Source organism: Rhinoderma darwinii (assembly GCF_050947455.1).
Source record: "Rhinoderma darwinii isolate aRhiDar2 chromosome 5 unlocalized genomic scaffold, aRhiDar2.hap1 SUPER_5_unloc_12, whole genome shotgun sequence".
Lineage (NCBI taxonomy): Eukaryota > Metazoa > Chordata > Amphibia > Anura > Rhinodermatidae > Rhinoderma > Rhinoderma darwinii.
In genome coordinates this window covers 135,619-162,598 of record NW_027461768.1, presented here as the reverse complement: position 1 = coordinate 162,598, position 26,980 = coordinate 135,619, and the positions used below count along the sequence as shown (strand labels likewise).

Below are 26,980 nucleotides of genomic sequence, written 5' to 3'. Positions count from 1 at the left end.
AGTGCATGCCCACAGCCACCCCTTGTTCCTTCACACCTTGTATCAGCTTTAATCCAGTCCTGTGCTGCCTGCTGAGCAGCACTGAACAACACTGCCTGGGCCCAGGCTTTTATCTCTGAGGCAGGCCCCATTATGATGTCAGAAAGCTGGCTCTGGAATCCTGAGGGCTCCACTATGACACGTGCAAAGTTCCGTCTGAACTTTATATAAGACTGTGAGGCTCAGTCAGTCACTCAGTGTTGCCTGAGAGGGCAACACTGCAACAGCCGGCCGCCAGGCTGTCTTTTTTTTGCACATTTATTTGCCTCCAGGAGGCCACAAGAGGGAGACAAGGGACTGCAAAATGGAAAATAGGCATCCACCAACTTTACAGACAACTTCTCTTTGCTCCTACAACCTCCATCCTTGCACAGTTTGTTATTCTTCCAGGTAACATAGTAACAAATCCAAATTGCTGCTCTCTTTGTAGGCAAGCAAGGGTTTGTTGCAACTGCAATTCTTACTTCTTCTTGAAATGTAGGGACGACAGTACATTCCATCACATCCACCTAGTGTACACAGGTAGGTCCATTGTGGCGGGTAGGCGGCTGGCTGCTTTAATGGCTGTTTGCTGTTCCCCTACTCCACTCCACTCCACTATTTGACTGTGGTGCTGCATCAATCAGTGGCTGGCTCAGGTGCAGCTCTTTAACTTACCTAGGAGGGAGGGAGGGAGGGAGGGCGGAGAGAAGACAAGGAAGGTGAATGAGCTGTTCCAATGTGAAATGCCGGAAACACAGAAACACAGAAGACACACACACACACACACACAACAAGAGGTGGCAATGTATTCATTAATTGCATTTAATAAATGAGCTCATTATCACACATGACTGTACAAATGCATTGTCCAACAGGTGTTGAAATAATGGGATTAAAAGGGGAGATCCCTTCAGAAAGACAGAAACAATGGCAAAGAGAAAAAACACTTTTGGAATCTGATTTTAGTCAACACATAAGGGAAGGGTGCACCGGTCCTGGAAATACTGCAATACCAGGTCAATGCGTGGAGTGGACAGAGCAAGCTCTATTTCCATCTCCCTGTTCTAAAAATCCATTTAATATATGGTCCCCAGATAGGGGACGTATCAGATATTAAACTGATAAGAACAGATAAGGTTTCAACAAAGTTTTTTATTGGCAAAAATAATATATTTTACAGACTTTTTTTTAAAATTGAAACCACAAGATAAAATCAACAGCATAATACATGAATATTCATACATTTAAATGAATACAAAAGTAATAATAATAAGACCATTAATACAGATGTTATAATAAAAGTACAGAACAATAGCAGGATAAAATTTATACAGGGCATAAAAGACATAAAAGAATAAAACCATTTTTATTTACAATGTTATGGTATTCCACATTTGCAAACACCACATGGATGTTGCTTCTTTTACCCCTAGCTGCTTTTTGTCCCTAAGATAATAAATATACATTTCACTTAGGGCATATTTCACACAATTTTTAACGTCAATAAAATCATGTTTAAAAAGCAGAATGTTCCTAACCTTCCAAATGGCATTCTTAAAACAGTTTAAAATGATCCAACAGACCATTTGCTGTTTAAAACTTGGGCAGTTAAAAAGACCATAAAACACGTATTCAAATTTAAGATCTTTAAGACCGCAGGCCCATTTCAGCAATGGGCCTACCTTCCTCCAAACCTCCTGTGCATATGGGCAGTTCCAAAACAGGTGCATTATCGTCTCGTCGTCACCACACCTGTCTCTCGGGCACTTGGCTCTCGCCACCAGTCCTCGCCTATGCTGGAATTCACGAGTAGGGAGGCACTGGTGAACGATTGCCCAGGCAAGGTCCTTGTGCACATTTGCCATAAATTTCCCGAAAACGTTCCGCCACACCACCTTGGACCTTGCCTGTGAGAAATTTGAAACTGCCAGTGTATCCTCCTGCCGCCTACAGGAGAGTGACACTTTTTTCTGGTCCCCCAATATGTCAGGCTCCAATTCTTGGAGACCTAGGAGCCTGACAGTTTTTTCGAGCACCGCATATTGTTTTGGGGGACACAGAAGCACAGGAGAATTCAAAGGGACACGAAACCATCGTTTAAAAATCATGCCCGTAGCGTACTTTAAAAAGTAGCTAAAAATACCATCAGAATTATATATTTTAAAACAGAAGCAAAAGTATTTAATGTAAAAGAAGTTAAAAAGGTTAGGAACATCTCTCCCGCCATTGTCCTTACATCTGTACATAAAATCACGTTTTAGTTTTTCCATTTTGGAACCCCATAAAAACATAAAACAGATCCTGGTCACTTTTTTAATATATAAAATTGTTGGAGGGAAAACCATAGCTACATAAAGCATTATGGGTAATAAAACAGATTTAATTATTAAAACTTTTCCCTCCATGGTGAGATTTCTCAAATTCCACATTAAAACCTTTTTTTCCATTTTGGCAATTACTGAATCCCAATTGGGTCTCCCATCGTTTTCTTGATTAAAAACAATTCCTAAAATTTTTATCTGATCCTGCTGCATGTTAACTCCTGGTGTCACAGAGGAATCCCATACACCAGTATAAAAACAGTCACACTTATCAACGTTTAATTTAAAACCAGAGGCTTCACAAAAAAAGCCGGTGTTCCTCAATGCCCGTCTCATAGAAGCGGCGTCTGGGCATAGGACGGTGGCGTCATCCATATAGCCTAGGATTTTTACCTGGTTCCCCCTTCCTCCAGGTATGGGCACGCCTCTGATGACTTTATCATCTCTTATTAGGGTGAACAGAGGTTCTATGGCACAAATAAAAAGGAGCGGAGACAACGGGCACCCCTGTTTCACCCCTGATAAAAGAGGAACACCTTTAGTTAAAAATCCGTTGATAGAAATTTGGCTAAAACAGGATCGATATAAAAGCTTAATACGTGTTAAAATAATTTCAGGAACAGCCATCTTTTTAAGAACCATAAAAAGATATTCATGGGAGACCCGGTCAAAAGCCTTCTCGAAATCTAAGGATAAAATAGCAAGGCTTTGACCCCTTTCTTTAAAATACCAAATGATGTCACGTAAAATATTCAGGGACTCAGTAATTGACCTCCCAGGTACCCCACATACCTGGTTTGGATGGATTAATTTATGAATAAAAGGTTTAAAACGGATTGTTATTAGTTTAGCTAAAATTTTACAATCAACGTTTAAAAGAGTAATAGGGCGCCAGTTTTTTAACTGGTCCCTCTCACCTTTTTTAAAAATTAAGGACACAATCCCCCTCCTCCAGGAAGGGGGCAGCTCTTCAGTAATAAAAACTTCCTTATACAATAAAAACATGTCATTCTTTAAAATTTCCCAAAAAGCATGATAAAATTCGATGGGCAGACCATCTTCCCCAGGAGCTTTCCCATTAGAAAAACTTTTAAAAGCAAATAAAAGTTCCTCCAAGGTAATATTACGGGATAAAACTTCCTGGTCTAAAATATCTAGCTTGGCATCAAGGGAATTAAGAACATGTTCTAAAAAGGAAGGATCAATATTTTTCTTGTTAAAAAGAGATTGGTAGAAATTAAAAGCAGAATTTAAAATGCCGACCATAGTGGTTTCTCCTTCAAGGTTTAAAATGACATCTCGTTTATCCATTACCTTTTTGAAGAAGAACCGGGAACACTTCTCGCCATCCTCGAGGTGCTTTACATGTGAATTAAAAATTATTTGTTTCCCTTTCTCTTCTATGGCATATTTTATTTCAGCTTTAAGATTTAAGATATCATCATCAACATCCATACCAATCTCCTTCAATTTAAAAAGTACATGTAAACGTTTATTAAGAACATAAAACCATTGTTTTTTCTCTTTTGCTTTCTTCTTACCTGCTCGAATAAAAAAAGCTCTGATTTTGGGTTTAATGCCCTCCCACCAGTGTAGCATAGGCTGACTGGGCGCTCTATGGGACTGCCAACACTGGTAGGTCCGCACAAACTCCTCTTTAATGATGGGGTCCTCCAGGAGTGTGGTGTTTAGTCTCCAGGGACCCCTACAAGCTTTTTGCTCTCCCTCTAGCTCCAGGTGCACTGAAAGGAGCTTGTGATCAGATAAAATATTTGTTAAAAGCAAACATTTTTTGGGAATAAAACTATTAGAAGTGAAAATAAAATCAATTCTGGAGCTCACTCTTCCATTGGACCAGGTGGGGCCTGGGTCCGCAGGCAAGAGTTCCCTCCAGCAATCTTTCAATTTAAAATCACCAATAAAATTCTTGAGCAGGTAAGAAGTACGGTCAATTTTTCGATTAAAATCCCCACCCTGCCGGTGTTCTCCATCTCGCACACAGTTAAAATCACCACCCACCAGCAGGGGGGTAGACCCAACACAAAACAATGGTAAAATCTCTAATAGTTCTGCCCTCTCCTGTTTGGTAGGAGGGGCATAAACGTTTAAAACACGAATTAAAATTCCATTAAAAAGCAAATGTATTAAAATAGCTCTGCCGGGCATGATTTCAGTCACTGTTTGGATGGAGATAAAACGACCTCGGCAGAGCAATCCAACCCCCGCAGAGCGACAGTCATTTCCACCAGACCAGACTGAGGGGCCTAGTTTCCAGTCCATCTTTAAATCTTGATATTCCAAGTCATTAGGGATTCCACATTCTTGAAGCAGGCAAAGGTCAAAGTCCACAGTCTCTAAAAATGAAAATAAAGCAGTCCTGCGGACAGGGCTCTTTAGGGACCTCACATTTAGTGAGGCGACTTTGATAGGAACCAACATAGTCTTAGTTGAGGTCAGGGTCCGAACCAGAAGAGTCGTACTCGGAGATCAGCTGCGAGTCTGGACCCCCTTTTTGAGGGGTCAATAAATCTTGGATGTTGGTAGGGTCAGAGCCAGATACGTGGGCGGCTCCAACCCCCACACTGCTCTCATCCGAACTCCGATAGGCAGCTTTCCTCCGAACTCCGGACTCCTCTTCCTCTCGCTGTCTCTTTGCAGAATGGCTCCTATCCATCTCCTCGAAGTCGCTCTCACCCATCTCTGGCCCCTGGCTGAAGATATCGCTGATGTCCTTCCTGGGCAGCTGCACAGGGGCCTGTGAGGTCCCATCACTCTTGGCAACCTTTGCCTGCTTACGGGGAGCCTTCATCGCAAGCCCCTCCACAACCGCAGTGGAGGAACTTTGCTCCGACCCCCCCGTTGACCGGAAATGGTCAAAACGAGGCTCCAATCCAGCATATTTTAGGGTTTTCTTAATGGAGCCCTCGTCTGACACAGAGTGTCTCCGCTCCATGCCCACACTCTTGGGACAGGCGTCAGGTCCTACTGCAGAACCTACGGAGCCACGACGCCTGTCGCTAACCACTGCCTCAACAGGGTCCACTGCAGGCGGAGCAGAGGACCTGTTTGCAGAGGTGCCGGTCAACTTATGTCCAGCAGAGTCAGAATTCCTCCTGCTCTGCCTGGACCCGGTGGAATCCCTATGGCCGTCCCTCGAGGCTGACATCGGTGGGCCCCCCGATGGAGCTGTGAAGGACTTTGGCCTGGACCCCTCAGTCGTCAATGCTCGTTTTGGGGCATTACCAGCGGCGTCTGCACATGTTGCAAACTGCCGCTCTGGCCCTGGTCTGGGTGGCCCAGATTTCGCTCTGCGGGGGCAATCTTTAAAAGCATGCCCAGTCATGCCGCACAGATTGCACAACACCTCGGAACTGCATTTTGCCGCTACGTGTCCAACCTGGCCACACCTGTTACACTGCACCACATGGGGCCGGTCACAATGTTCTCTGGTGTGGCCATATCTCAAGCAGTTCCGGCAGGCTATTGGCATCTGGGGGTAAAATAGGAATCCTCGATTCTTCCCAATGGCAAAGTTCTGGGGTGGGTGATGTAAGCCTCCAATGCCATTGGGATCCTGGCGGAACTTCACCCAATATTTTCTTTTGCCATTCCAGAAGCTCTGGGTGTTCAAGATTTTATGTGAGAAGCGGACCTCCCTGCAGTAACGACTGAGGAAGGTTTCAATGTCACACTCTGAGACAAATGGACTGAACATGCACATCACGAGCGGGACTTCTTCCTCCCCGTAGAGGAATAAAAAGTTCAGTCCATTTAGCCGCTCCTCACTCTGGTCCGCATCAGACAATCTTTTGTGCATGTTGTCGCAACATGCCGCGGCCGTAAAGGATACGGTGTACCGACCGCGGCTTTCCTGGTCGTTGAGACACAGGATGTCCGCCCGCTTGAGCCCCAGGAAGTCCAGCAGAATCACCTCCACAATGAAGCGAAGGTTCTTCCGCTGGCGATGGCCTTCTTCCACCTCGATGCGGACGGACTGGCGCAACCGGGTGTCCCCGGATGCAAATCCAAATGTATATGGCATTTTCAGTGCCTGGGGGCTAAGCCTGTCCCTTATAGCAGCAAGGGCTCAGATTCCACAATTAAGTGGAACCCTCCCCCAAGGCCAAGGATTAGGGTACCCCAGACACCTACGAAGCCCGATAAACGCCCTCGGAACGCTCTTAGAAAAACGCCTCAAGGCCGGTTGACCTCTTGGGTAAGGCGCGATCGCAACTCGTTGTCCGGGGGCTAAGCCCACTCCCCAAATAGCAGCAAGGGGGTGAAGTCTCTCTGTGAAAAGAGACGATCCCCCAAGGCCAAGGAGCAGGGTACCCCGGACACCTCCCAACAAAACCAGATGCAGAAATACTACACCTGATCTTGCCAAAAGGCCGAGAAGCGATAACCCGAGCGGCCCTTGCCTTGCCCGAGCCTGTCCCATACTGCTGTTCACCCCTTGCAGCGATTCAGCCTACTCCTAGGCAATTCCATGGGGCCCTGCAGGCTCACACACATTTACAGCTACTAAGCGGGAGGTGAATAAAGGCCGGAGAGGAAGCCAGACAGGATTTGCTTCTTTTGCTTGCACCACAATGCAGTGCTGAAAGAGGAGGAATCTACATAAAAACGCCTTCCTGGCAACGCCCAAATGCCCTCCTGCCATGCAGATAAACACTGGCAGCGGCAGCAAGTGCATGCCCACAGCCACCCCTTGTTCCTTCACACCTTGTATCAGCTTTAATCCAGTCCTGTGCTGCCTGCTGAGCAGCACTGAACAACACTGCCTGGGCCCAGGCTTTTATCTCTGAGGCAGGCCCCATTATGATGTCAGAAAGCTGGCTCTGGAATCCTGAGGGCTCCACTATGACACGTGCAAAGTTCCGTCTGAACTTTATATAAGACTGTGAGGCTCAGTCAGTCACTCAGTGTTGCCTGAGAGGGCAACACTGCAACAGCCGGCCGCCAGGCTGTCTTTTTTTTGCACATTTATTTGCCTCCAGGAGGCCACAAGAGGGAGACAAGGGACTGCAAAATGGAAAATAGGCATCCACCAACTTTACAGACAACTTCTCTTTGCTCCTACAACCTCCATCCTTGCACAGTTTGTTATTCTTCCAGGTAACATAGTAACAAATCCAAATTGCTGCTCTCTTTGTAGGCAAGCAAGGGTTTGTTGCAACTGCAATTCTTACTTCTTCTTGAAATGTAGGGACGACAGTACATTCCATCACATCCACCTAGTGTACACAGGTAGGTCCATTGTGGCGGGTAGGCGGCTGGCTGCTTTAATGGCTGTTTGCTGTTCCCCTACTCCACTCCACTCCACTATTTGACTGTGGTGCTGCATCAATCAGTGGCTGGCTCAGGTGCAGCTCTTTAACTTACCTAGGAGGGAGGGAGGGAGGGAGGGCGGAGAGAAGACAAGGAAGGTGAATGAGCTGTTCCAATGTGAAATGCCGGAAACACAGAAACACAGAAGACACACACACACACACACACAACAAGAGGTGGCAATGTATTCATTAATTGCATTTAATAAATGAGCTCATTATCACACATGACTGTACAAATGCATTGTCCAACAGGTGTTGAAATAATGGGATTAAAAGGGGAGATCCCTTCAGAAAGACAGAAACAATGGCAAAGAGAAAAAACACTTTTGGAATCTGATTTTAGTCAACACATAAGGGAAGGGTGCACCGGTCCTGGAAATACTGCAATACCAGGTCAATGCGTGGAGTGGACAGAGCAAGCTCTATTTCCATCTCCCTGTTCTAAAAATCCATTTAATATATGGTCCCCAGATAGGGGACGTATCAGATATTAAACTGATAAGAACAGATACTACACTTGATCTTAGCCAAAAGGCCGAGAAGCGATAACCCGAGCGGCCCTTGCCTTGCCCGAGCCTGTCCCATACTGCTGTTCACCCCTTGCAGCGATTCAGCCTACTCCTAGGCAATTCCATGGGGCCCTGCAGGCTCACACACATTTACAGCTACTAAGCGGGAGGTGAATAAAGGCCGGAGAGGAAGCCAGACAGGATTTGCTTCTTTTGCTTGCACCACAATGCAGTGCTGAAAGAGGAGGAATCTACATAAAAACGCCTTCCTGGCAACGCCCAAATGCCCTCCTGCCATGCAGATAAACACTGGCAGCGGCAGCAAGTGCATGCCCACAGCCACCCCTTGTTCCTTCACACCTTGTATCAGCTTTAATCCAGTCCTGTGCTGCCTGCTGAGCAGCACTGAACAACACTGCCTGGGCCCAGGCTTTTATCTCTGAGGCAGGCCCCATTATGATGTCAGAAAGCTGGCTCTGGAATCCTGAGGGCTCCACTATGACACGTGCAAAGTTCCGTCTGAACTTTATATAAGACTGTGAGGCTCAGTCAGTCACTCAGTGTTGCCTGAGAGGGCAACACTGCAACAGCCGGCCGCCAGGCTGTCTTTTTTTTGCACATTTATTTGCCTCCAGGAGGCCACAAGAGGGAGACAAGGGACTGCAAAATGGAAAATAGGCATCCACCAACTTTACAGACAACTTCTCTTTGCTCCTACAACCTCCATCCTTGCACAGTTTGTTATTCTTCCAGGTAACATAGTAACAAATCCAAATTGCTGCTCTCTTTGTAGGCAAGCAAGGGTTTGTTGCAACTGCAATTCTTACTTCTTCTTGAAATGTAGGGACGACAGTACATTCCATCACATCCACCTAGTGTACACAGGTAGGTCCATTGTGGCGGGTAGGCGGCTGGCTGCTTTAATGGCTGTTTGCTGTTCCCCTACTCCACTCCACTCCACTATTTGACTGTGGTGCTGCATCAATCAGTGGCTGGCTCAGGTGCAGCTCTTTAACTTACCTAGGAGGGAGGGAGGGAGGGAGGGCGGAGAGAAGACAAGGAAGGTGAATGAGCTGTTCCAATGTGAAATGCCGGAAACACAGAAACACAGAAGACACACACACACACACACACAACAAGAGGTGGCAATGTATTCATTAATTGCATTTAATAAATGAGCTCATTATCACACATGACTGTACAAATGCATTGTCCAACAGGTGTTGAAATAATGGGATTAAAAGGGGAGATCCCTTCAGAAAGACAGAAACAATGGCAAAGAGAAAAAACACTTTTGGAATCTGATTTTAGTCAACACATAAGGGAAGGGTGCACCGGTCCTGGAAATACTGCAATACCAGGTCAATGCGTGGAGTGGACAGAGCAAGCTCTATTTCCATCTCCCTGTTCTAAAAATCCATTTAATATATGGTCCCCAGATAGGGGACGTATCAGATATTAAACTGATAAGAACAGATACTACACTTGATCTTAGCCAAAAGGCCGAGAAGCGATAACCCGAGCGGCCCTTGCCTTGCCCGAGCCTGTCCCATACTGCTGTTCACCCCTTGCAGCGATTCAGCCTACTCCTAGGCAATTCCATGGGGCCCTGCAGGCTCACACACATTTACAGCTACTAAGCGGGAGGTGAATAAAGGCCGGAGAGGAAGCCAGACAGGATTTGCTTCTTTTGCTTGCACCACAATGCAGTGCTGAAAGAGGAGGAATCTACATAAAAACGCCTTCCTGGCAACGCCCAAATGCCCTCCTGCCATGCAGATAAACACTGGCAGCGGCAGCAAGTGCATGCCCACAGCCACCCCTTGTTCCTTCACACCTTGTATCAGCTTTAATCCAGTCCTGTGCTGCCTGCTGAGCAGCACTGAACAACACTGCCTGGGCCCAGGCTTTTATCTCTGAGGCAGGCCCCATTATGATGTCAGAAAGCTGGCTCTGGAATCCTGAGGGCTCCACTATGACACGTGCAAAGTTCCGTCTGAACTTTATATAAGACTGTGAGGCTCAGTCAGTCACTCAGTGTTGCCTGAGAGGGCAACACTGCAACAGCCGGCCGCCAGGCTGTCTTTTTTTTGCACATTTATTTGCCTCCAGGAGGCCACAAGAGGGAGACAAGGGACTGCAAAATGGAAAATAGGCATCCACCAACTTTACAGACAACTTCTCTTTGCTCCTACAACCTCCATCCTTGCACAGTTTGTTATTCTTCCAGGTAACATAGTAACAAATCCAAATTGCTGCTCTCTTTGTAGGCAAGCAAGGGTTTGTTGCAACTGCAATTCTTACTTCTTCTTGAAATGTAGGGACGACAGTACATTCCATCACATCCACCTAGTGTACACAGGTAGGTCCATTGTGGCGGGTAGGCGGCTGGCTGCTTTAATGGCTGTTTGCTGTTCCCCTACTCCACTCCACTCCACTATTTGACTGTGGTGCTGCATCAATCAGTGGCTGGCTCAGGTGCAGCTCTTTAACTTACCTAGGAGGGAGGGAGGGAGGGAGGGCGGAGAGAAGACAAGGAAGGTGAATGAGCTGTTCCAATGTGAAATGCCGGAAACACAGAAACACAGAAGACACACACACACACACACACAACAAGAGGTGGCAATGTATTCATTAATTGCATTTAATAAATGAGCTCATTATCACACATGACTGTACAAATGCATTGTCCAACAGGTGTTGAAATAATGGGATTAAAAGGGGAGATCCCTTCAGAAAGACAGAAACAATGGCAAAGAGAAAAAACACTTTTGGAATCTGATTTTAGTCAACACATAAGGGAAGGGTGCACCGGTCCTGGAAATACTGCAATACCAGGTCAATGCGTGGAGTGGACAGAGCAAGCTCTATTTCCATCTCCCTGTTCTAAAAATCCATTTAATATATGGTCCCCAGATAGGGGACGTATCAGATATTAAACTGATAAGAACAGATTTTTTTTTTTTTTTTTTTTTTCCATTCAGATCACGTCTTAAAAATCATAAAATTCAAAATAAAAAAGACTTAGATCATCACAATGAAAACTGAAAACGTACAATTAATTTTTGTTTTCCTCTTTCCTTTTTTTCTTAAGAAATCAAAAAAACATTCCTTTTTTAACAGCAATAGTTCCTAACATATCCACTAGATGTTCCTGCAAATCATTACCATCCCATTCACAGTTTACAATGCACGTTAACCACGTTGGCACACCATACCTTTCAAGAAACCCTGGTAAATTTTCTCTTACACAGAGCCGCACCCTCCTCCGCATTTTTTCAAAATTAATTCTACTACGTAACTGCTCTACTTCTTCCAGTAACCTGTCTCTTTCTGCTCTTTCCTCTTCTGAAATGACACTTTTTTTCTTTCTCTCTGCTTTTTTCCTTTTTTTCTCATCACTTTGCCCACTTCCTTCCAATTTCTGAAGCTTGCCTTCTTCCAAACTAACTTCCGCTTCCTTTCTTTTGACTATCTTCTTATTTTCCTCTTGTACCTCACGTTTGCTTTTCTTTGGGCATGATTTGAATATGTGCCCCTCCTCTCCACACATATTACATACTTTCCCTTTCTGACATTCATTATACTTATGTCCCTCTTGCAGACATTTTGTACACATTACTCTCTCACAGGTTTCTCTCTCATGACCATACTCTTTACAATTCAAACAAAACATATCCATTCCAGGAAAAAATAAATTTCCACATGCACTTCCAATCTTGAACCGCGCTGGAGGAAACAATAGGTTTCTAGATTCACCAATTCTCACAAATTTACAAAGAAATTTCCACTTCCCAGTCCAAAATCCAAAAGGGTTAAACACTTTCCCCTTCCCCACCACCTCCTCACAAAACTTATTGAGAAATAACTTAATGTCCTCTTCATCCACGTAAGGCGAAAACATTTTTACGACCACCAACTTTTTGTTTGGCGCAAAATGTGGTGTTACCTTCACACCCACAAGTCTTGGGTCCCTTTTACCTTCCTTCAAGCGTTCTAAAAAGACAGCATAAATTTCTTCTGTGGCGAAGGTAACGTCAAAGCACCCTCTCCTCGGATAGTCCATCACCGCCAAAATGCACGATCTCTCCAGCTGAAAGAAATCCAACAAAAGGACCTTCGTGATGTACTCCAAATCCTTCCTTTGCCTCTCAGATTCCTCCACGAAAAACCGGACCGCATTCCTGGTTCGCATATGTTCGGGAATTTCCTCCATCCTGCTCCAAAAGAATTCCAGCAATCTCCAAAGAAATACCTTCAGTACCGGAGTACCAGGCAGGTGATCGCTCCCCGTTGCCCTGGACTAATCCTCCTCCCCAATAGCAGCAGAGGGGTGAAGTCTCTCCTAAGAGAAACGATCCCCCCAGGCCAAGGAAAAGGGTACCAGGGCACCTCCTGACCAAGAAACAAGGCAATACCCTAAAGTACTACACTTGATCTTAGCCAAAAGGCCGAGAAGCGATAACCCGAGCGGCCCTTGCCTTGCCCGAGCCTGTCCCATACTGCTGTTCACCCCTTGCAGCGATTCAGCCTACTCCTAGGCAATTCCATGGGGCCCTGCAGGCTCACACACATTTACAGCTACTAAGCGGGAGGTGAATAAAGGCCGGAGAGGAAGCCAGACAGGATTTGCTTCTTTTGCTTGCACCACAATGCAGTGCTGAAAGAGGAGGAATCTACATAAAAACGCCTTCCTGGCAACGCCCAAATGCCCTCCTGCCATGCAGATAAACACTGGCAGCGGCAGCAAGTGCATGCCCACAGCCACCCCTTGTTCCTTCACACCTTGTATCAGCTTTAATCCAGTCCTGTGCTGCCTGCTGAGCAGCACTGAACAACACTGCCTGGGCCCAGGCTTTTATCTCTGAGGCAGGCCCCATTATGATGTCAGAAAGCTGGCTCTGGAATCCTGAGGGCTCCACTATGACACGTGCAAAGTTCCGTCTGAACTTTATATAAGACTGTGAGGCTCAGTCAGTCACTCAGTGTTGCCTGAGAGGGCAACACTGCAACAGCCGGCCGCCAGGCTGTCTTTTTTTTGCACATTTATTTGCCTCCAGGAGGCCACAAGAGGGAGACAAGGGACTGCAAAATGGAAAATAGGCATCCACCAACTTTACAGACAACTTCTCTTTGCTCCTACAACCTCCATCCTTGCACAGTTTGTTATTCTTCCAGGTAACATAGTAACAAATCCAAATTGCTGCTCTCTTTGTAGGCAAGCAAGGGTTTGTTGCAACTGCAATTCTTACTTCTTCTTGAAATGTAGGGACGACAGTACATTCCATCACATCCACCTAGTGTACACAGGTAGGTCCATTGTGGCGGGTAGGCGGCTGGCTGCTTTAATGGCTGTTTGCTGTTCCCCTACTCCACTCCACTCCACTATTTGACTGTGGTGCTGCATCAATCAGTGGCTGGCTCAGGTGCAGCTCTTTAACTTACCTAGGAGGGAGGGAGGGAGGGAGGGCGGAGAGAAGACAAGGAAGGTGAATGAGCTGTTCCAATGTGAAATGCCGGAAACACAGAAACACAGAAGACACACACACACACACACACAACAAGAGGTGGCAATGTATTCATTAATTGCATTTAATAAATGAGCTCATTATCACACATGACTGTACAAATGCATTGTCCAACAGGTGTTGAAATAATGGGATTAAAAGGGGAGATCCCTTCAGAAAGACAGAAACAATGGCAAAGAGAAAAAACACTTTTGGAATCTGATTTTAGTCAACACATAAGGGAAGGGTGCACCGGTCCTGGAAATACTGCAATACCAGGTCAATGCGTGGAGTGGACAGAGCAAGCTCTATTTCCATCTCCCTGTTCTAAAAATCCATTTAATATATGGTCCCCAGATAGGGGACGTATCAGATATTAAACTGATAAGAACAGATAAGGTTTCAACAAAGTTTTTTATTGGCAAAAATAATATATTTTACAGACTTTTTTTTTAAAATTGAAACCACAAGATAAAATCAACAGCATAATACATGAATATTCATACATTTAAATGAATACAAAAGTAATAATAATAAGACCATTAATACAGATGTTATAATAAAAGTACAGAACAATAGCAGGATAAAATTTATACAGGGCATAAAAGACATAAAAGAATAAAACCATTTTTATTTACAATGTTATGGTATTCCACATTTGCAAACACCACATGGATGTTGCTTCTTTTACCCCTAGCTGCTTTTTGTCCCTAAGATAATAAATATACATTTCACTTAGGGCATATTTCACACAATTTTTAACGTCAATAAAATCATGTTTAAAAAGCAGAATGTTCCTAACCTTCCAGATGGCATTCTTAAAACAGTTTAAAATGATCCAACAGACCATTTGCTGTTTAAAACTTGGGCAGTTAAAAAGACCATAAAACACGTATTCAAATTTAAGATCTTTAAGACCGCAGGCCCATTTCAGCAATGGGCCTACCTTCCTCCAAACCTCCTGTGCATATGGGCAGTTCCAAAACAGGTGCATTACCGTCTCGTCGTCACCACACCTGTCTCTCGGGCACTTGGCTCTCGCCACCAGTCCTCGCCTATGCTGGAATTCACGAGTAGGGAGGCACTGGTGAACGATTGCCCAGGCAAGGTCCTTGTGCACATTTGCCATAAATTTCCCGAAAACGTTCCGCCACACCACCTTGGACCTTGCCTGTGAGAAATTTGAAACTGCCAGTGTATCCTCCTGCCGCCTACAGGAGAGTGACACTTTTTTCTGGTCCCCCAATATGTCAGGCTCCAATTCTTGGAGACCTAGGAGCCTGACAGTTTTTTCGAGCACCGCATATTGTTTTGGGGGACACAGAAGCACAGGAGAATTCAAAGGGACACGAAACCATCGTTTAAAAATCATGCCCGTAGCGTACTTTAAAAAGTAGCTAAAAATACCATCAGAATTATACATTTTAAAACAGAAGCAAAAGTATTTAATGTAAAAGAAGTTAAAAAGGTTAGGAACATCTCTCCCGCCATTGTCCTTACATCTGTACATAAAATCACGTTTTAGTTTTTCCATTTTGGAACCCCATAAAAACATAAAACAGATCCTGGTCACTTTTTTAATATATAAAATTGTTGGAGGGAAAACCATAGCTACATAAAGCATTATGGGTAATAAAACAGATTTAATTATTAAAACTTTTCCCTCCATGGTGAGATTTCTCAAATTCCACATTAAAACCTTTTTTTCCATTTTGGCAATTACTGAATCCCAATTGGGTCTCCCATCGTTTTCTTGATTAAAAACAATTCCTAAAATTTTTATCTGATCCTGCTGCATGTTAACTCCTGGTGTCACAGAGGAATCCCATACACCAGTATAAAAACAGTCACACTTATCAACGTTTAATTTAAAACCAGAGGCTTCACAAAAAAAGCCGGTGTTCCTCAATGCCCGTCTCATAGAAGCGGCGTCTGGGCATAGGACGGTGGCGTCATCCATATAGCCTAGGATTTTTACCTGGTTCCCCCTTCCTCCAGGTATGGGCACGCCTCTGATGACTTTATCATCTCTTATTAGGGTGAACAGAGGTTCTATGGCACAAATAAAAAGGAGCGGAGACAACGGGCACCCCTGTTTCACCCCTGATAAAAGAGGAACACCTTTAGTTAAAAATCCGTTGATAGAAATTTGGCTAAAACAGGATCGATATAAAAGCTTAATACGTGTTAAAATAATTTCAGGAACAGCCATCTTTTTAAGAACCATAAAAAGATATTCATGGGAGACCCGGTCAAAAGCCTTCTCGAAATCTAAGGATAAAATAGCAAGGCTTTGACCCCTTTCTTTAAAATACCAAATGATGTCACGTAAAATATTCAGGGACTCAGTAATTGACCTCCCAGGTACCCCACATACCTGGTTTGGATGGATTAATTTATGAATAAAAGGTTTAAAACGGATTGTTATTAGTTTAGCTAAAATTTTACAATCAACGTTTAAAAGAGTAATAGGGCGCCAGTTTTTTAACTGGTCCCTCTCACCTTTTTTAAAAATTAAGGACACAATCCCCCTCCTCCAGGAAGGGGGCAGCTCTTCAGTAATAAAAACTTCCTTATACAATAAAAACATGTCATTCTTTAAAATTTCCCAAAAAGCATGATAAAATTCGATGGGCAGACCATCTTCCCCAGGAGCTTTCCCATTAGAAAAACTTTTAAAAGCAAATAAAAGTTCCTCCAAGGTAATATTACGGGATAAAACTTCCTGGTCTAAAATATCTAGCTTGGCATCAAGGGAATTAAGAACATGTTCTAAAAAGGAAGGATCAATATTTTTCTTGTTAAAAAGAGATTGGTAGAAATTAAAAGCAGAATTTAAAATGCCGACCATAGTGGTTTCTCCTTCAAGGTTTAAAATGACATCTCGTTTATCCATTACCTTTTTGAAGAAGAACCGGGAACACTTCTCGCCATCCTCGAGGTGCTTTACATGTGAATTAAAAATTATTTGTTTCCCTTTCTCTTCTATGGCATGTTTTATTTCAGCTTTAAGATTTAAGATATCATCATCAACATCCATACCAATCTCCTTCAATTTAAAAAGTACATGTAAACGTTTATTAAGAACATAAAACCATTGTTTTTTCTCTTTTGCTTTCTTCTTACCTGCTCGAATAAAAAAAGCTCTGATTTTGGGTTTAATGCCCTCCCACCAGTGTAGCATAGGCTGACTGGGCGCTCTATGGGACTGCCAACACTGGTAGGTCCGCACAAACTCCTCTTTAATGATGGGGTCCTCCAGGAGTGTGGTGTTTAGTCTCCAGGGACCCCTACAAGCTTTTTGCTCTCCCTCTAGCTCCAGGTGCACTGAAAGGAGCTTGTGATCAGATAAAATATTTGTTAAAAGCAAACATTTTTTGGGAATAAAACTATTAGAAGTGAAAATAAAATCAATTCTGGAGCTCACTCTTCCATTGGACCAGGTGGGGCCTGGGTCCGCAGGCAAGAGTTCCCTCCAGCAATCTTTCAATTTAAAATCACCAATAAAATTCTTGAGCAGGTAAGAAGTACGGTCAATTTTTCGATTAAAATCCCCACCCTGCCGGTGTTCTCCATCTCGCACACAGTTAAAATCACCACCCACCAGCAGGGGGGTAGACCCAACACAAAACAATGGTAAAATCTCTAATAGTTCTGCCCTCTCCTGTTTGGTAGGAGGGGCATAAACGTTTAAAACACGAATTAAAATTCCATTAAAAAGCAAATGTATTAAAATAGCTCTGCCGGGCATGATTTCAGTCACTGTTTGGATGGAGATAAAACGACCTCGGCAGAGCAATCCAACCCCCGCAGAGCGACAGTCATTTCCACCAGACCAGACTGAGGGGCCTAGTTTCCAGTCCATCTTTAAATCTTGATATTCCAAGTCATTAGGGATTCCACATTCTTGAAGCAGGCAAAGGTCAAAGTCCACAGTCTCTAAAAATGAAAATAAAGCAGTCCTGCGGACAGGGCTCTTTAGGGACCTCACATTTAGTGAGGCGACTTTGATAGGAACCAACATAGTCTTAGTTGAGGTCAGGGTCCGAACCAGAAGAGTCGTATTCGGAGATCAGCTGCGAGTCTGGACCCCCTTTTTGAGGGGTCAATAAATCTTGGATGTTGGTAGGGTCAGAGCCAGATACGTGGGCGGCTCCAACCCCCACACTGCTCTCATCCGAACTCCGATAGGCAGCTTTCCTCCGAACTCCGGACTCCTCTTCCTCTCGCTGTCTCTTTGCAGAATGGCTCCTATCCATCTCCTCGAAGTCGCTCTCACCCATCTCTGGCCCCTGGCTGAAGATATCGCTGATGTCCTTCCTGGGCAGCTGCACAGGGGCCTGTGAGGTCCCATCACTCTTGGCAACCTTTGCCTGCTTACGGGGAGCCTTCATCGCAAGCCCCTCCACAACCGCAGTGGAGGAACTTTGCTCCGACCCCCCCGTTGACCGGAAATGGTCAAAACGAGGCTCCAATCCAGCATATTTTAGGGTTTTCTTAATGGAGCCCTCGTCTGACACAGAGTGTCTCCGCTCCATGCCCACACTCTTGGGACAGGCGTCAGGTCCTACTGCAGAACCTACGGAGCCACGACGCCTGTCGCTAACCACTGCCTCAACAGGGTCCACTGCAGGCGGAGCAGAGGACCTGTTTGCAGAGGTGCCGGTCAACTTATGTCCAGCAGAGTCAGAATTCCTCCTGCTCTGCCTGGACCCGGTGGAATCCCTATGGCCGTCCCTCGAGGCTGACATCGGTGGGCCCCCCGATGGAGCTGTGAAGGACTTTGGCCTGGACCCCTCAGTCGTCAATGCTCGTTTTGGGGCATTACCAGCGGCGTCTGCACATGTTGCAAACTGCCGCTCTGGCCCTGGTCTGGGTGGCCCAGATTTCGCTCTGCGGGGGCAATCTTTAAAAGCATGCCCAGTCATGCCGCACAGATTGCACAACACCTCGGAACTGCATTTTGCCGCTACGTGTCCAACCTGGCCACACCTGTTACACTGCACCACATGGGGCCGGTCACAATGTTCTCTGGTGTGGCCATATCTCAAGCAGTTCCGGCAGGCTATTGGCATCTGGGGGTAAAATAGGAATCCTCGATTCTTCCCAATGGCAAAGTTCTGGGGTGGGTGATGTAAGCCTCCAATGCCATTGGGATCCTGGCGGAACTTCACCCAATATTTTCTTTTGCCATTCCAGAAGCTCTGGGTGTTCAAGATTTTATGTGAGAAGCGGACCTCCCTGCAGTAACGACTGAGGAAGGTTTCAATGTCACACTCTGAGACAAATGGACTGAACATGCACATCACGAGCGGGACTTCTTCCTCCCCGTAGAGGAATAAAAAGTTCAGTCCATTTAGCCGCTCCTCACTCTGGTCCGCATCAGACAATCTTTTGTGCATGTTGTCGCAACATGCCGCGGCCGTAAAGGATACGGTGTACCGACCGCGGCTTTCCTGGTCATTGAGACACAGGATGTCCGCCCGCTTGAGCCCCAGGAAGTCCAGCAGAATCACCTCCACAATGAAGCGAAGGTTCTTCCGCTGGCGATGGCCTTCTTCCACCTCGATGCGGACGGACTGGCGCAACCGGGTGTCCCCGGATGCAAATCCAAATGTAAATGGCATTTTCAGTGCCTGGGGGCTAAGCCTGTCCCTTATAGCAGCAAGGGCTCAGATTCCACAATTAAGTGGAACCCTCCCCCAAGGCCAAGGATTAGGGTACCCCAGACACCTACGAAGCCCGATAAACGCCCTCGGAACGCTCTTAGAAAAACGCCTCAAGGCCGGTTGACCTCTTGGGTAAGGCGCGATCGCAACTCGTTGTCCGGGGGCTAAGCCCACTCCCCAAATAGCAGCAAGGGGGTGAAGTCTCTCTGTGAAAAGAGACGATCCCCCAAGGCCAAGGAGCAGGGTACCCCGGACACCTCCCAACAAAACCAGATGCAGAAATACTACACCTGATCTTGCCAAAAGGCCGAGAAGCGATAACCCGAGCGGCCCTTGCCTTGCCCGAGCCTGTCCCATACTGCTGTTCACCCCTTGCAGCGATTCAGCCTACTCCTAGGCAATTCCATGGGGCCCTGCAGGCTCACACACATTTACAGCTACTAAGCGGGAGGTGAATAAAGGCCGGAGAGGAAGCCAGACAGGATTTGCTTCTTTTGCTTGCACCACAATGCAGTGCTGAAAGAGGAGGAATCTACATAAAAACGCCTTCCTGGCAACGCCCAAATGCCCTCCTGCCATGCAGATAAACACTGGCAGCGGCAGCAAGTGCATGCCCACAGCCACCCCTTGTTCCTTCACACCTTGTATCAGCTTTAATCCAGTCCTGTGCTGCCTGCTGAGCAGCACTGAACAACACTGCCTGGGCCCAGGCTTTTATCTCTGAGGCAGGCCCCATTATGATGTCAGAAAGCTGGCTCTGGAATCCTGAGGGCTCCACTATGACACGTGCAAAGTTCCGTCTGAACTTTATATAAGACTGTGAGGCTCAGTCAGTCACTCAGTGTTGCCTGAGAGGGCAACACTGCAACAGCCGGCCGCCAGGCTGTCTTTTTTTTGCACATTTATTTGCCTCCAGGAGGCCACAAGAGGGAGACAAGGGACTGCAAAATGGAAAATAGGCATCCACCAACTTTACAGACAACTTCTCTTTGCTCCTACAACCTCCATCCTTGCACAGTTTGTTATTCTTCCAGGTAACATAGTAACAAATCCAAATTGCTGCTCTCTTTGTAGGCAAGCAAGGGTTTGTTGCAACTGCAATTCTTACTTCTTCTTGAAATGTAGGGACGACAGTACATTCCATCACATCCACCTAGTGTACACAGGTAGGTCCATTGTGGCGGGTAGGCGGCTGGCTGCTTTAATGGCTGTTTGCTGTTCCCCTACTCCACTCCACTCCACTATTTGACTGTGGTGCTGCATCAATCAGTGGCTGGCTCAGGTGCAGCTCTTTAACTTACCTAGGAGGGAGGGAGGGAGGGAGGGCGGAGAGAAGACAAGGAAGGTGAATGAGCTGTTCCAATGTGAAATGCCGGAAACACAGAAACACAGAAGACACACACACACACACACACAACAAGAGGTGGCAATGTATTCATTAATTGCATTTAATAAATGAGCTCATTATCACACATGACTGTACAAATGCATTGTCCAACAGGTGTTGAAATAATGGGATTAAAAGGGGAGATCCCTTCAGAAAGACAGAAACAATGGCAAAGAGAAAAAACACTTTTGGAATCTGATTTTAGTCAACACATAAGGGAAGGGTGCACCGGTCCTGGAAATACTGCAATACCAGGTCAATGCGTGGAGTGGACAGAGCAAGCTCTATTTCCATCTCCCTGTTCTAAAAATCCATTTAATATATGGTCCCCAGATAGGGGACGTATCAGATATTAAACTGATAAGAACAGATTTTTTGATTGAAAAATGCTTTATTGACAATCAATCGTCATCGTACAAACATTACTGCGACGCAGCGCAAGCCATGAAGCAGCAAATAATAAATAATAACAGTCGTCAAACATAACATGACAGTATAATACACAGTACAGGCTAGCCTATGCTATACATTACACCACATGCTACACTAACATTCTTGCATTCACTAAAGCCAAACAACAAAGCATTACAGACAAGTGATGGGATGGGGGAGTGGGTAAGAGGGGATAGGGAAGGGGGAGATCACAGGCCCGAAGCTTTATTGAAAGACAACACACAAGAAGGGAGAGTGGGGGGAAGGGGAGTATCAGTCCTCTTCCTCATCGACGTCCGGGCTGTCCCAGGTGGAATAGTCTCTGAGCAGGCTGTGGATCAGCCTGCGGCAGTCCTGGACGGACACACTCTCTCTCCGCAAAGTCAGACGGTTCCTGGCGAACCATATAGCGTCCTTAAAACAGTTCATAAGGCGCCAGGCTTCCTGGATTGCTCCATCCGTGGTATTCCCAGGAAATAGTCCATAAAGTACCGAGCGGTACGACAGTCTGTTCCTGGGTACTGAGTCCTTGAGTTCATGTTCCAAGGCTTTCAACAGACCCTGTGCAAAGGGGCACTGCCAGAAAGTGTGCAAAGATGTTTCCTCCGTGAAGGGGCACCTGGGGCAGTACCGGGTCTTGCACAGGTTGCGGGCATGCATGAATGACCTAAGAGGCAGTCCTCCCTGGATGGCCATCCATGAAATGTCCTTGTGCCCGTTGGTCAACCTGCCAGATGACACGTTAGTCCAAACAGTCTCCAACGTGTCGGCATGAAGCCCTGGAACAGACTCCAGTGAGTCCTTTGCTCTGATGTGCTTGTGGATCGTCTTAGGTTTCCACAAGTCGGGCTTAAGACCCTCCAGTTGATGCTCCCTCACAAACCGGACGACATCTCCGTAGAACCAGGGAGCGTGCCAGTTGTAAGGGAAGGAGCTGTCCCACTTGTCCCAGCCAAAACCTCGCCAGAGGGGAAGGAGGAAGTAGCGGGACATGGCCTTGCCCGCAGAGCCGTTTGCTGTCCTCAGAGTCCTACGAACACAGTCACATACAAAAGCGATCCGCAGCAGAGTGGGAATATCGGGTATACCCTTCCCACCTTTGCGGGGCTCCTTGTACATAACAGTCCGCTTTACTCTGTCCATTTTCGAGCCCCAGATGAAGCGAAACACAGTCCTGGTAATGGCCCTCGAGACGGTGGCTAGAGGGGGCCATGCCTGTGCAGTGTATTGTAGCACAGGCAAGACTTCGTTACGCAGGACCATTGCTTTGCCCTCAATAGTGAGTTGTCTGAGGCTCCACAGTCCGATCCTTTGGTTGACTTTGGCCAAGCGTTCTTCCCACGACTTTAGGGCTGCACCTTCCTTACCGAACCAGACTCCCAGAATTTTGATGAGGTCCGGCTTGATAGTAAACGGGAAGGAGGCAGGAGAAGGCAGGTACCACTTTCCGAAGAGCATGGCTTCCGACTTCCCGCAGTTGACTTTTGCCCCTGAAGCGCGTCCGAACTCCTCGCAGGTCTGGACGAGTGCAGTCACCGAACTCTGGTCAGCGCAGAAGACGGTCACGTCGTCCATGTACAGCGAGCATTTGACCTCGAAGTGTCCTGGACCTGGTGCGGTGATCCCTCTGATCTCTCCATTCTGCCGGATAGCCTCTGCGAAGAGCTCTATAACACAAACAAAAAGGAGAGGTGAAAGAGGACAGCCTTGTCTAACCCCCGACGATACAGGAAAGGGGTCAGTCTTCCAGCCGTTCACCAGCACCGAGCTGTAAATGTCGCAATACATCAGGTTAACATACAAACAGAACAACCTGCCAAGCCGCAGCCTACGCAGAGCCTTACCCATGAATTCGTGAGAGACCCGGTCAAAAGCCTTCTCCTGATCCAGACTGACCAGGGCCGCGTGTGTACGGCGGCTTTGCATGTAATGCACCGTGTCCCTCACCAGGGCAAGACTGTCGGCCACCCTACGGCCAGGAATGCCGCAGGTTTGGTCCGATCCGATGATCTGTCCGATGACAACCTTCAGTCTGTTGGTCAATACTTTGGCGAGGATCTTGTAGTCCACGTTCAGGAGAGAGATGGGACGCCAGTTTTTCAGGTCACATCTCTCCCCCTTCCGCTTATACAAGATCGTGATCATGCCTTCTCTCAAGGACGGTGGCATTCTACCCTCCACCACCATCTCCTCATAGAGCTCCAGCAGGTCCGGACAGATCAAGTCCCCCAGCGCTACATAGAGCTCTGCTGGGAGACCATCACTGCCCGGGGTCCTGCCGGGTCTGAAGGATTTAGCGGCAGAGAGCAGTTCCTCCACCGTCAGGGGTACATCCATAGCCTCCGTACCTGCAGGATCAAGATGATTAGTGATACCTGACAGGAATTTATCGGCGGCTTCGGGGTCAGTGGTTTTCCGGGAGTAGAGGCTTCGGTAGTAGTCTGTGACGACTCCCATCACCTCCTTCTTCCCAGAATGCATGTTTCCGGTCTCGTCTCGGAGTTCCTTCAGGGGCGTGTGGCCGGCATGGAGTTTCCTGAAAAAGAACGAGTTACATTTCTCACCCTTCTCCAGGTTCTCCACCTTGGAACGAAAGACAATTCGCTTGGATTCCTCCTCAAAGTGCCTTTTCAGGCCCTTTTTGGCTTCCTCCAGCTCCTTCCTGACGTCCCAGCCGCATTGAAGGAGGTCTTGCAGGGATCGCAGCTGACGCTGCATCTCTCTGAAGTCTCTCTTCCTCTCACACGCCTGTTGACGACTTTTTGCCTGAAAGAAACAACGAAATTCAACTTTAACATATTCCCACCAGTCACAGGTTTTGTCAAAGAAAACTTTATCATTCCTCCAAACAATATAGGCGTCTCTAAGTTCCGCCAGTACCTCCTCTCTTTCCAGCAGGGCACAATTCAGCTTCCAGGAGCCAGGGCCGGGAGGAAAACCGTGGCCGATGGCACCCTGGAAGAGAATGGCCCTGTGGTCAGAGAAGAAGCAGGGGACCATGGAGTGCCCATGCTGCTTGACTGCCCGGGAGGTGAACACAAAGTCAATCCGAGAACGAAGTGAGCCATCGGGTCGGCTCCATGAATAGTTCACAGAGCCGATCCCCATGGAGCCCACAACGTCCTGCAAGGATGCTTCGGTTACCATCTCGATAAGCAGTTTGGAACTGACATCCAGCTTGATTGAAGTGCCGGAGCTTCGTCCATCCTCTTCGATGGGGCAGTTGAAGTCCCCGGCCATCACCACTGCCCTAGTGGTGGCGAGCTGGGTCCGCAGGGTCTGGAATAGTTCCAGGCGCTCAGCCTTCATAGGGGGGGCGTACACGCTGATGAGCCTAATCGGCTCTCCTGCCCAGGAACCGTCTACGACCAACAAGCGGCCGCAGACGAGCTCCTGGACAGAGTCAACAGTAAATACGCCTCCCCTAATCAGGATGGCAACCCCCGCAGACTTACAGTCGCCCCCACCAGACCAGTAGGACGGGCCATGGGTCCACTGCCTGGCCAGGTGATGATATGACCTGGAAGAGGGGAGAGTACATTCCTGCAGCATAAATATATCACTCGACTGCTTGGAAAGAAAAGTTAGCACCATCTGACATCTAGTCCTATCTCTAACACTCCTCACATTGAGGCTAAAGATGTTAAGTTTAGCGGCCATGGGGGAGAATAAAGAAGGTCAGTGCAAACGATACACCTTAGTTACCAGTCCGGTCGGGCGGATCCTCCTCGCCTGGCGGGTCCGAAAGATCCAGCAGGCCCTCTGACAAAAATTGTTCCAGGATTGTAGCCACCTGGATGTCTGTTGTGAAGTCGATGACCTCAGGTTCAGACACGAGTTCCTCCACCATCTGCTCCATTTCCTCCTGCTGCGCAAGGGAATCTTCGCAGATTTCCACGACTTGTCGCTTTGAGGACTCAGCCGCTGGGCTGTCCCTCACCTTTCTCTTCCTCTGGATGGCACCTGAGGAGACAAGAGGGGGAAAATCCTCCAGGGAGAGGACTCCAGCAGCTGGAGGGGAAGAGGTTAGTGCTGCTGGAGCTGGGGAGAAGGGAGGCTGGGTTGGGAGAGGTGCAGGTGACAGGACCACTGAGATGGGTGGGTAGGAGAAGGTGAGAGCCTCAGTGGGGGTGACAGGGGTTGGGGACGGGGGGGTGGGGAGGGCCGGGCGAGGGAGGGTGGGAAGGGTAGGGCGAGGGAGGGCCGGGAGAGGGGGGGGAGGGACTGTCGTCTTCTTACCATCCTTCTTTTTCCCGGTCTTCTGTGCCGCTGGAGCTCTGGCTGGGGCGGGGTTCCCTCTGGCTGGAGCTTTCGCTGCTACAGTTGCCCAGGATCGATCCCTCTTCGGGCAGTCCTTGTAAGAGTGGGCTGCTTGTCCGCAGAGGTTGCACATTGTCCGTTTCGGGCAGTCTTTGGTCTCGTGTCCTGTTACCCGGCAGTTCTTGCAGGCGTCCTCCTTGCAGTCCTTCATCGAATGACCCTTCTTGCTGCATCTCCTGCAGATCTGCGGCATGTCCGGGTAGTAGATGAGGCCGTAGGAGTTGCCCAGCGAGAATGACTGGGGCAGGTGCTGGAGGCCGTCTTCCGCGCTTGAATCCTTGTTCAGTCGGACGATTACCGACCACTTGCCAGTCCAGAAGCCGAGTCCGTTCAGGATGTGGGTGGGTTCCCTCACCACTGTGCAGAACCGCTTCAGGAGCGTGGTGATGTCTTTGCCGGGGGTGTGTGGGTTCCGCATTGAGACCGTCACCCGCCTTTCCTCTCTTTGGACAGGGCAGTTGCCCACAAAGCGAGAGAAAGGGGATTCAGGCCTCGCCGCTTTCACCATCTCCCAGTACCTTCTGCAGATGTTGATCGATGCAAAGGTCACGAAGAACATCCCGGTCATGAAGGCCTGGATGCTGATGGTCTCCGGCTTAGCGAAGCCCTGGTCCAGGAGCATCTTCTGGCAGAACACTTCTTCCGTCATGTCCGGCACTCTCCCGTCCACCTCCTTCAGCTTCAGGGCCACCGTCTGCTTCATCCAGGGCTCCAGGGTTGGAGCAGCCTGGTTCGGCTTCCTGGTGGCCTGTTGGCTTGAGGAGGCTTCAGGAGGAGATGTCCTGGCCTGGGTCGGCTCACCTGGTCCATCAGCCTTCTTCTTCTGGGTGGCAGGGTTGCTGGTTGAGGCCATGGCTTCTTCCAGCTGTTCCTGTCGCTTGGGGAGGATCTTCGATAGCTCTTTCCCGAAGGGGGCGGAGCTATGCAAATCTTCTCCTTGCTGGCCGAGGTTCTTCCACGAAATTTCTTCCGCAGCGGTTCCTCGTCGAGCTTCTTCTGCGGCCGAGCTTCTTCAAAGATCCCCTTCAGCAGCGGCTCTTCTCCGAAGTTCTCCTTCTTCTTCCCGGCAGCGATCTCCCGGAGCTTCTTCCCCGATGGCGGCTTCTCCCTTCTGGATCGTCGTCTTCGCTGGTTCTTCTCCGCAGTTCGTCGCCGGCTTCGTCTGGAACGCTCTTGGATCGCTAAGCTAGTGTTTATAGCCCCCAGTGGTTCTCCGAGCTATCTATCCTTACAAGGACTGATAAGAACAGATACTACACTTGATCTTAGCCAAAAGGCCGAGAAGCGATAACCCGAGCGGCCCTTGCCTTGCCCGAGCCTGTCCCATACTGCTGTTCACCCCTTGCAGCGATTCAGCCTACTCCTAGGCAATTCCATGGGGCCCTGCAGGCTCACACACATTTACAGCTACTAAGCGGGAGGTGAATAAAGGCCGGAGAGGAAGCCAGACAGGATTTGCTTCTTTTGCTTGCACCACAATG

General features: G+C 47.6%; 4 non-coding genes and 4 pseudogenes across 4 annotated transcripts; all 8 read right to left on the bottom strand.

The window, feature by feature from the left end:
* Window positions 1-1,000: 1,000 nt before the first annotated feature.
* On the bottom strand, window positions 1,001-1,192 carry LOC142685171 (U2 spliceosomal RNA). The gene has a single exon (XR_012854716.1). It is a non-coding gene; the product is annotated as a U2 spliceosomal RNA (small nuclear RNA).
* Window positions 1,193-8,031: 6,839 nt separating this feature from the next.
* On the bottom strand, window positions 8,032-8,222 carry LOC142685246 (U2 spliceosomal RNA). The gene has a single exon (XR_012854755.1). It is a non-coding gene; the product is annotated as a U2 spliceosomal RNA (small nuclear RNA).
* A 1,286-nt stretch (window positions 8,223-9,508) lies between these two features.
* LOC142685245 (U2 spliceosomal RNA) lies at window positions 9,509-9,699 on the bottom strand. The gene has a single exon (XR_012854754.1). It is a non-coding gene; the product is annotated as a U2 spliceosomal RNA (small nuclear RNA).
* Window positions 9,700-10,985: 1,286 nt separating this feature from the next.
* On the bottom strand, window positions 10,986-11,187 carry LOC142685179 (U2 spliceosomal RNA; annotated as a pseudogene).
* Window positions 11,188-12,536: 1,349 nt separating this feature from the next.
* On the bottom strand, window positions 12,537-12,647 carry LOC142685211 (U2 spliceosomal RNA; annotated as a pseudogene).
* Window positions 12,648-13,933: 1,286 nt separating this feature from the next.
* On the bottom strand, window positions 13,934-14,125 carry LOC142685170 (U2 spliceosomal RNA). Its single transcript, XR_012854715.1, has one exon. It is a non-coding gene; the product is annotated as a U2 spliceosomal RNA (small nuclear RNA).
* Window positions 14,126-20,965: 6,840 nt separating this feature from the next.
* LOC142685159 (U2 spliceosomal RNA) lies at window positions 20,966-21,140 on the bottom strand (annotated as a pseudogene).
* A 5,546-nt stretch (window positions 21,141-26,686) lies between these two features.
* Window positions 26,687-26,788, bottom strand: LOC142685203 (U2 spliceosomal RNA; annotated as a pseudogene).
* Between the last annotated feature and the right edge of the window lie 192 nt (window positions 26,789-26,980).